At 41.5% G+C, this 10,923-nt stretch overlaps 1 pseudogene; it reads right to left on the reverse strand.

The window, feature by feature from the left end:
- Positions 1-273: 273 nt before the first annotated feature.
- Positions 274-643, reverse strand: LOC109118463 (annotated as a pseudogene).
- Between the last annotated feature and the right edge of the window lie 10,280 nt (positions 644-10,923).

Below are 10,923 nucleotides of genomic sequence, written 5' to 3' on the forward strand. Positions count from 1 at the left end.
AATTTAGCTCAGTCGTAAAGCATTTGCCTGGAAGGAGTGAGGCCCTAGATTCTGTCTCTAGCATCCTCCTCCTCCATACACACACACACACACACACACACAAAATAAACAAAAGGGAAAAGGACAGTGAAAAAAAATAATCCTAGAAGCAGAGGCAATAAAAATTTGACTTTGAGGATTTAATACCAGTGGGGGAACAGGACCGTAAAAAGTGAAGAGGGATAGTGAACACCTTTGTTTTATAATTCCAACTCTTTCCTATATCAACTTCAATTAGGCTGATTGCATCAGTGTGTTGATACTTTTTTCTACCTCTGAAAACTTCTTCAGTATTTGGTTGACCTTGACCTCATCAAATTCCAAACGTAAAAATTCAGATTTCTGTCCACATCTCCCTAATTCCAACTCTATTATGGCAGCAGGGGTGGGTATTTGAGCTGAGTCCCTTGCCTGAGACTTGCCATCACCTCTCCAGCTCAGATTCCAAAGTCCATTCTTCCAAGGGATCTGGTTCGTGAGCCTCTCTTGGATTTTTGTCTTGTGGCTTTTCAGAATTCGGAAATAACAGCAGCTTGGTCAGATGTGATCCCACCTTGATTTTGGTTTGAGCAGTTAAGAATGTCTCCAACTGGTTGAAATCCATTTTTGCAGATGCACTTGACGTTTGTAGAGGTTTCAGTCCATAGTCAGCTGGCTTCGAGTCAGGGAACCATGGTATCACAGAGGAGAAACAGTTCATGCTGGGCAGAAGACTGTGCAAGCAAGCAAGCTACTATAAAGTTTCAGTCCATAGTCAGCTGGCTTCGAGTCAGGGAACCATGGTAAAGAGGTATCACAGAGGAGAAACAGTTCATGCTGGGCAGAAGACTGTGCAAGCAAGCAAGCTACTATACGAATTGGCTCAATGATATTGAGTCACCCACTTGTCACTACTTGTGGAGTTCCCTGAGGCACTGATGAGGAAACCTGTGATATACTTAGTTTTTGTTCTACCTTCCAGGCTTGCATAGTTCTGTGGGTTCTCTGCTGTGCTGAAGTTCATATCCCTGGGGCTGGCACCATTAATTTCCTGAGATATGTTGGTGAGAAGCTTCTCCTCAAGCTGTACAGTCAGGGCAGGTCTTGAAAATGCCCTCTGTAGTCCTAGTTCTTTACCACTTCCCCATAGAAAACTTGGGGCTGTCCAGTGACTGTTAAAGGCTTTGTGTAATAAAAATTCTTTCAGCTATAGTTAATATAGAGCCCATAAAAAATGTATACACCAGGAAAATAAAAACTTCAATAAATATATAATACTAAATTTGTTGAGATATCGTGAGATTAATACAAGATACCTTTGGCCCCTACAATTACAAGAGGTGCCCGAAAGGGTGGCTGTTGGTTTCCAGACATTTTGGTGTGGTGAACTACTGAAGTGTGTATACATTTTTTTGGCAGCTCATACACCCACTCTGTATGTATGACCCAGTGCAATGAGTGACACTCTAAAGCTTCTATTTCTAGTCGTTCCCCTCTTTGCCAAAGTCCCTGAGAGGCTGGTGACTTGCCTTGGGCTGCTGTCTAACCCTTTCCCAGCCTGATACTTTTACTACTCCTTCTACTTGCTTCCTTAATCCGACCTCCAGGGCAGCAGAAGGTAGGTGAAAAGGCCAGGAAGTTCCTACACCTGTAGCAATATCAGGATGGGCGTTTTCACCTTGGGTCTGCTATTTGCAATTTTGTAGGTTCTTCAGAGACTTTTCCTTTCCCACACCTGCCCACTCCTCAAAATGGCTGGTGATGACTCACTTACACTTTGTCCTAGTGAGAATACGTCTCCCACAGGATTGGTTACTTCATCTGCTCAGCCCAAGCATCTGGTGTTCCTTCTGGGATCTTTCCATTCAGGGCCAGTGAGTCCTCTGGCATCCATCTTGAAGAATCTGTGGTATCTCCTTTGGCGCCCTCACATGCATGACCACATCTAGTATGCACGAAAGTGCTCCGTCTTTCTTGTATCTCGAGACCAACAACCAACCACAATCCTTTGCTCCAACTACTGAACCAGATAGCAAGATTTTCTGTTTGGCAGTCACAGGATCCCCCAAACTCAGAGGATACATGTCCATTCTCCAAGTGGTCATGTTATGGCCCCTTCCCTTAAGTACTAGTTCTCTTCCTGCCTACTACTAGGTTTCTCATGAATGACTCTTCCCACTCTGACCTGCATCCTCTCATGTGAGAGAAGGGTGTGAATGAGACAGGAGAAAGGCTCAGCGTGAGTCACCAAAACAGGTTTTGTTCACCTCTAATCCTACACCAAAAGGGTTTCCCACTCTCTTTAGGACATAGCAACATTAGCTCTGGTGCCTCAGCTAACACTTCTTTTTTGGTACCAGGGATTGAAATCGGGTCCTTGCTTCAGCTAACATTTCTATTTCACATCTTGCTACATTTCTTCTTCATTTACCAAAAACACTAAGTACCAGGACCATTACTCAGGTATAAAAGTAATCTGTATTCTATTTGAATTCTTAAAAGCTTGCCTCAATAATGTGAGCAGCCCTGTAGTCAGTGTCTGTGTCCATTCCTTGCTCCCTGAGCATGCCCAGAATATTGTTCACATTCAATAGATGGGAAATAATATCAACCCATAAAATAGAAATCTCTACAATAGAACAAAGAGCTTTTTGCATGTTTACTAAACCATGGAGGAGTCTTCAAAGTATTTTAGTGAAAGATCCTGAGGACTCTGCTCAGAAATGGACTGCAGCTATCCAGTTGTTGAACTGAGGGCTTACAGCTTCCTTCTCATTACTTGCACATACATATATACTTTGCATGTATTTGAAAAGTACTATAAAGATGCTATTGATGGGGGTCTCTATGCTTTGCATGGTGGATTAGCTGAAACCAGATTGAGCACTAAGGTCAATTCAACTCAATACTTAGTGATGGTTAATCTGATGATGGTTAAGTATCAGGAGACACTGGCTGTTCTTCGCGTTGTGCTAAGGTGGGATACAGGGGATGTGACTGGAAGGGTGTATTCTTTTTTTTTTCATTAAGTTTATTGGTACATTTAAAGCAAACGATACAGTTACATTATCATGGGGATCTTGTATCTTTAAATGATATATCTTGGTTCTTATTTTTTCCCAAAAACCTCTGACCTCCCTTCAGCCCCTTCAGTCTTCCTTATTTACAAAGAAATTGTTTCCATTTTCTTCTTTTTTCACATTTTTTCTTTTCCCTTATTTCCTTTCTCCTCCCCTTCCCACTTCCCCTTTAGCCATTTTCTTCCTATTTCACACTCTCAATTATATCATTTGAACGTTATTTACACTTTTAGATTTTCACACCAGAGAAACTGTTTGGTATTTACTCAATTGTGTCCTATTTATTTCACCTAAGAATATAGCCTCGATGTGCATCCATTTAGCTATAAATGTTTCTGGTTTCTCATTCTTTATGGCTGAGTAGTACTCCATTTTATAGTAAAACCATATCTTCTTTATCACTTTGGAAGGGTGTAATCTTGACCCTGGCCTCTTCCTTTCTCTCTAGCTTTTTTCTCCTGATCTGTTTCCCAGCTGCCATGGACTGAGCAGCTTCCCTTTGCTGTGCCCCTCTCACTACGCTATTTCTGCCTTGGTCTGACCATGGTCTGAAACCTCTGAAGCCATGTTCCCAAATAAATCTCTCCTCCTTTCATTTGTGTATGTTAGGTATATTTTGTCCCAGCAACAGAAAGCTGACTAATATAGTGCAACACCACTTGTGCATTGTATTAGTTAAGACCCAGATTCAAAATGTAGGGAGAGACTCTACCTCTTAATTGGAAGAGCTATAAAGTCACATTGCAAAGGACTTGGAAGTTCAGAGATCATTAATGTGGATCATCAATGCAATCCACCTACTATCTACCACAAGCAGAAGCTTGTGGAAGTCTCCATGCTGCTTTTCTGGGCAACACATGCTTTCGGGAGCACAGAGGCTTTCAAAACACCAAAGCAGCTCTGGTCAGAATCCAACCTGAAAGTTCCCATCCTGATTTTGCCTGTCTGCTCTGATTCCCTGCTGCTGTCATGAATTCCTTATAAACACGATGCCCAGTAGGCTATATTTGCAAGTCTAGATGCGCAACATTCTGCTGAGAGATAAGAGATTGGCTCTCTGATTCTAATTTAATCAGAGAGTAAAATTGCAGTTGCATAAGTGACTTGAATGAAAGTGCCACCTTGTCAGCGAGGTGAAATGGCACTCTAAGTAAGTAAGTGGGATTTCAAGTGTGATTGGTTCTTCAAACCCTGCTGTGCACAGGACACAGAAATTGATAGGCTCTCATCCCTATGGTATATAAAAATCTGATTCAGTTGGATTTGAGTAGAACCTGGGGCATCAGCACCTTCCAAAATTTCCCCAAGTGAATCTTTTGTGCATATAAGGTTTAGAAACATTGATTCACTTTATAAAAGCCAATCTACCTGAACACATAATGGTTAGATTGTGGCCCTGATCTTATAATTGTTCATTCTTATAATCATTCATTCAATCATATTTAGGCAGATCTACACAGGCGTAACATAACATCGTGTAGCATACTCGACCAATGGGCAAGGTGAAAGTGTGGAAACCCTACACTTAGAAATACCTGGAGTGTAGGTAAGGGGATGAGATAGTAAGATAACATAGGGATAATTGGGGAAATGGTGTGAGGCTTTTAAAATCTAGGACAGTACTGTAATGTACATACGAATCACCTGATTCTACTAAATCTGAACCAGTAGGGCTGGGTGGGAGATTCTGTGTTTTAAGAAAGTTCCAGGTGTCCTGTGCTCAGACCACACATGATTTTCAAAGTGTCAGATGTTGTATTCCTCAATTTCCACCTTGATCTACCAAGGAACTTTTTCCTATAAATTTTTTTTCTGACTTTATAGTGCAGGCCATATGAAAATTTGAATTTGTCTTGTAGTCATGTTCTTTACAATGTAATTTTGCAAAGTGAGCCAGTTCGCATGCAGCTGGTCTTGGGAGAATGAGTTCGAGAGATGAAGCTCTTACTCAGCACAGTTCTCCCCTCTGGAGGCACTATGGTGAGTGCAAAGGGCATGGTCAGGGGATACAGGACAGGCTCAACTTGCCGATTCTTCCTGGAAAGGACCCACCAGCAAGGCAGGTGATTAACCTTTTTGAGATTCAGTTTCTACATGTAAAATGGGGTCATGATCTCTTCTGTGTGTAAAATGGGTTGTTAAGCAGGTAAAGTAGTAGCATATCTATGACAGTTAATCTTAACTGTCAACTTGATTGATTTGAGAGTCACCTAGAAAATAAGTAAAACACACTTTTGGGTGTGTCTGTGTGGGTTATGGGAGCATGACCTTGGGGATTATATCTGCCACTTGGCTCCTTCCTCTGTGGCTCTTCCTAGTGCTCTGATTCCTGGCTGCCCTGCCCTTCCACCATGATGTTTGTGCCTTGGAGCCAGCTGACATGGGCCCCTGAAACAGCGAGCCAAAACAAACCTCTTAAGTTGCCAGGGTCAGCTATTTTATGCCAGCAGTGGGAAAGCTGAGCAATATCTATCAGAAGCTTCTGGCCTACTGTGCTGTGTGGAATAGTCCCTTATTCACTGGTAGCTTTCCTTAGGTCTGTGTGTCAATCAGCATGACAGGCACTGCCAGGGGACATGAGGAGGCTGAGACTCTGCTTGAGATATGGAAGGAAACTGCAGATGTCAGCAGGCTGATCACTCCTCAGAGCAGCTTGCTTTTAGTCCAGAGGGGCCTCAGTGATAGGAGACAGGGGACAAGAGATCTTCACTCACTTTCTAGACAGAAGAAAACTCCACAAACAGCTGTTCCTCCCCAAAGTTTTGCTTCTGACCTCCCTCCCGGATGAGTCCGTTTTGGCTTTCAGGGAGATGCCATTTAAAATATGAAAGGGTTCAAAATGCCTTTGGAGACATTGATCTCACTTTAGGGAGGAAGGAGAAACTGCAAAGCAATTCAGTCACACAGGAAGGAAGGAAAGAAGGAAGCAAAAAAAAAAAAAAACAGTCCCAGTCCTGGGTTCTCCTCACTCCCATGTGGACTTGGTACTCAGAGCTTTGAAAATTGAACCCTGATTTTATTGCCACAGTTTATAGGATCAGAGACAAAGCCTTTAGCTATCCTTTCTGTCATTAGAGGGAGTTAACAAAAACATACTTTATCAGGTAATATCAAAATAGTTGCTACAGCAATTTTCACTTTAAAACAATCAAAGGTGATATTAGAACTTCAGGGTATAGAATGTTCCTCACCTGTCACGTTCCTCCTTTCTGCAGCACCCTATCCTGTTCACTTTTACCTTGGGGACAGCAGCACAGTGGCACCATCTTATAAGTGGATGTCATGTTCAATATTGGTTGCATTTGTCTGGTTCAGTGGATCTGAATGCTAGCTTCACACTAGAAACACCTAGGATCCTTGTAAAAAGTACCAATGACTGAGTCTACCTCAAAGAAATTGTACCAGCCTCCCTGGGGATGGGGCTCACTGATCCTGGGCAGTGAGAGTTGAGAGCCATTCATCTTAACTCTCGTCCTACCTTATTTGGCTATAAGCTCTTGAAGGTGATAGCAATGGTATGAGAGAGTCGTCTTCTTCCTGGACTCTTCCTGGAAACTCGTTTCATGGTGATGAATGTTTGGTACTCGTGACTGACTCTGAATTCTGTGAAGGTCACTTGAACCTGGGTGGCTGTAATAGGGCTCTCTCATCTCTTAATCTAACATCTGAGACAGGAGGCAGGTGCACTTCCCATCTCTTCCAGGATGAGAGGGTGCTGTGAGGACCTCGCCCCAATAATTTCAGGAGCAGGAGCTGTTTCAGATGAATTCAGGGCAAGTTTCGAAAACAAGAGCAACTTGTGAAGAGGTGTGTAGATCATGCCAGGCCCAGCTGGCAAGAGATTTGACTCAGGGTCAGAGATTTGAGCTGGGCTTGAGGCAGGAAATCTTTATTGACTATGCCTAAGAATAAACATTGCTGTTTTCACTTGGGTAGGGAACAAGTCCATCCAAGTTCAATAGGATTAGCCAGGATGACAGCTGCTCAGGAACTCAGCCAGACCCGGTCAAGGAAGCTAGGCCAGCCTTTTGTGTGACCTCAGAATTTAGTTTTGATATGAATGAAGTTTTATGCCCTCAAGAGTTTTCACTTGGGTAGGGAACAAGTCCATCCAAGTTCAATAGGATTAGCCCGGATGACAGCTGCTCAGGAACTCAGCCAGACCCGGTCAAGGAAGCTGGGCCAGCCTTTTGTGTGACCTCAGAATTTAGTTTTGATATGAATGAAGTTTTATGCCCTCAAGAAAAAAAGCACCATCTCAATCATATATGGAGTAGTGGGAAAGACCTCAGCCTTGGAAGATGTGGGACTGAGCTTGACCTGGGGGAAGCGATGACTTGCTTCTCAGAGTCTCAGTCCCTTCACCTCTAAACTGGGATGCAACACAGTATTTGCAAAGTGGGATGAAATAAATGTCTTCCCCAGAAGGTGGCAGCACACACAAATCACAGCCACCAGTTATTTTTGCTCAAGATTCCTCAAGGAAAGCCTGAAAGAACATTCTCCTGGCTGGAATGTATTTACTTCTTGCTTGTTGCTGGTGTTCCAGCCAGGGATCTAACAGCATAAACTGCAGAACATGAAGGGTCTGAAAACTCTACCACTAAGAAGAGGCTCATATTCTTTTGGCTCTGCCTACCCCTCCTTTGTCTCCAAGTTGAGTCTGAAGAATGAAATTAGAAATTCTTTAGTGTTTTATGCAGTCTAATTCTCACTCGAGGAGAGAAGCATAAAAAGGATGCTTCAAAAACAAGAAAGATGTTTCCCTCTTTGCTTGACCGTTTTAGTTGGATTGTTCAGAATCAAGAATGATAAGTAGCACTGAAACAAATTATAGATAAAAGGGCTACAAATTACATTACAAATTAAACTACAAAATATCCCAAGGCAAGCACAACAGAAAGAACAAACCCATACACCTAACCTCAGAAGCTATAGAACGTGTGGAGGCTGTATTTTCTTGACACACATCAGAAGGTGGTTGAGGCTTTTGGACTGAATTTAAAATTAAAAATGTGAATAAGGGAACAGATCATTTCCTTCTAATAATTACTGGCTAGAGTTGATTGCCACCTCCATGGAAACAAACATATTAACGGTATAAATCAACCTCTGACAGGGGCATCCATGGAGAGCAGACGGAAAGCCAAGGTTTTTTTCTGGATTAATCCGTGTGCTTTCAATTAGAAGCCAGTCGAGCTCAGCCCTTTGTACATTTGAATCACATATGGGGACTTTGAAATTACAGATGGTCATGTCTCATCCGAGAACAATTAAACCAATTGGCCACATACTATTAAACCAGAAAAATTCCACTTTAGTATTTTTCCATGGTCCTTCAAGTAATTCCAAGGTATCCTGGTTAGGACAATTGGTTAACTTGTGGAGGGAAGAGCTAATCTTCTCAGACTTTTGTTAGTATTTGCCTTAACAAGGAAAAGAGGTCTATCTGGGATGTAAATCTTTTTTTTTTTTTTTTTGTATTGGGATTGAATTTAGGACCTAGTGCTTGTGAGGCAGGTGTGCTGCCACTGAGCTAAATCCCTGGCCCTGGGATATAAATCTTGGTTATTTAAAAGCCTGTGTGTAATAGCTTTTGCTGCCTAAGTGAATGTGATATGGACAGTCCAGAGCAAAAAGAGAGAATACAGTTTTAGGAAAAGTTGTTTCTATTCTGAGATGATTAGTTACTTTTGATAATAGTAGGAAAGACAAAGGAAAAGCATTTATGCATCGGGCATTGTTCATTGCATAAAATAATCCCCTTAATTTTTTACAAATGGTTTTACACGGCGTTCTCCATTTGCATGTGAGAAAACCAAGGCTCAGAGGAGTTGAGTGGGCCAGGTATGGGGATCTCTTGGAATATGAAATTATAGCCGTCTGACTCCAAAAGCTAAGTCTCCATACTAATCATTCATTGGCAAAGTTCAACATCAAAAACACAGATTAGCCATTGGGAACATTTAAGAGGAGTTGATAAGCAGTCCTCTGCTTCCAACAGGTGTGTTGGGAAATATGACATTATTAACTGCCTATTTCAGGTGTGACACTCCATGCCTAGTCCATCTTCCCAGATTCAGAAGCCAACAACAGGGCAACCCAGAGACTCTGCATGCTTTAGTTTCATTGAAGGTCTTTGCCTGATGGGCAGAAAGCATTGGCAGAAGAGAACCAAGAGTAAGATGAAGAAACCAGGAAAAGATTTCCCCATTCAGCATTGTAAACTCTATGAAGCAGCCCTGCCTCAAACCTTCACTTTTTGTTTTTGTGAATCAAAGAATCACAAATCTTAGAGGCCCTTTTAGGGGGCGGGGAAATAGCTCTTTCACTTAGATTAAGCTCATCAGCTACAGCACTGCATTTTAGACTGATAAAAGTTAAATTAGCAAAAGAAAACAAACACGTTTATTAACATGTACATTGTACATGCTGAAGCCAGCAGTCAGAATTGAATATCTGAAAGAGGTGGTGAGAACATGAGGTTACATGTTATATTAACAAAAGAACAATAACTTTTTAGAGAAGTTCTGAGGCAAAGGAAAAGGATTTTGAGCTTCTAGGAGTGGCAGCTTGTGGGCAGGAGAATATACAGGGAACTAATGAAAGATAGGTTAGTAAGGTAGGTGCCTCTGGTGGCATCTCTGGGTTAAGGGTCTACAGTTGGTTCTATTGATTACCTCTGCCCTTCCTGTTAGAATGGAGAACACCTTTACAAATGTATATTCCACTTTTCGCAGACAGAGAGCTTGTGTTATTATCTGTATTTTCTCACTTGCTTTCAGGTCAAAATAATCCTTATGCAAAAGTAGCATATTTTAGTGTTCCATATTCTGCTTTTGTTAACCTCAAGCTGGAGCAAATCTCTGCTAGGTGCATGTTTCTGGAAGCCGGACCTCAGGTGATGGTGCTCTGCATGCTCTGGTACCTGAAGTTGGCATTGGTGGAGGTAGGGAGATTCTGGAAACTCCAGTCATAACTGTGTTATCATGAGAGTCACCAGCCAGAGCTCAGTACCAAAAATGATGCTGCTAGAAATGCTCCATGATACCTTGAAAAAGTGTGTATCTTAGCCATTTCCAGTGTCTTAGGAAGCTATTCTGTGTTGTTATGGCCTGCAGGGAGAAACAAGCCTATATATAAACTCTGCTATCTCATTCACAGAATCTTTGATGGTTTTCTACCTAAGCACTAAGCTTTTAAACCCCAAATTATTATTCCAGATATATGAAACAATGATTAATATGAAGCAGAAAGCTCTGAAATCCTGGAATATTTTTGGGTTTTAGCTTCTATATCTTTTCTAACAGCAAGCCATGTTTGGAAAGTACTCTCCAGACTTGATCCGTATTTAACCATCTGGAAAATATGCAAACATATACTGCTGGAATAAATATATCTTTATTTGTTGCAACTTGAGCACTTTGACATATATTACTAGGCAAGAGACGAGAGAAACATCAGTTAATTACATTGCTATACCACAGAGTGAAGTTTGATTCATTAAAGTTGTACTGATATGTGATGTATGGGGGTAACAATAATCAATTCCATAGGAAGATAGGAGGTACTTTTAAGGTACTATTAAGATGAAAATATTTCAAGTTGGGATGCAATTTATTTAAAGTAAAATACTCTTGCTTCAGAACCAAAAAATTAGAGTAGGGTCTGCAAAAAACAAGAATGTAAAGGATGGCTGCTGGGGTTTTCCATCCTTTTTTAAATGACAGACAGCAACAGGTGTTAGATTTTCCACAGGGAGATGAAAAGAACACCATATATGACATTAGAAGGTCTGACTGCCAACACTAATGCTATCTCAAGT

This window comes from Fukomys damarensis, unplaced genomic scaffold (genome assembly GCF_012274545.1).
Source record: "Fukomys damarensis isolate Sample0158 unplaced genomic scaffold, DMR_v1.0_HiC HiC_scaffold_1, whole genome shotgun sequence".
Lineage (NCBI taxonomy): Eukaryota > Metazoa > Chordata > Mammalia > Rodentia > Bathyergidae > Fukomys > Fukomys damarensis.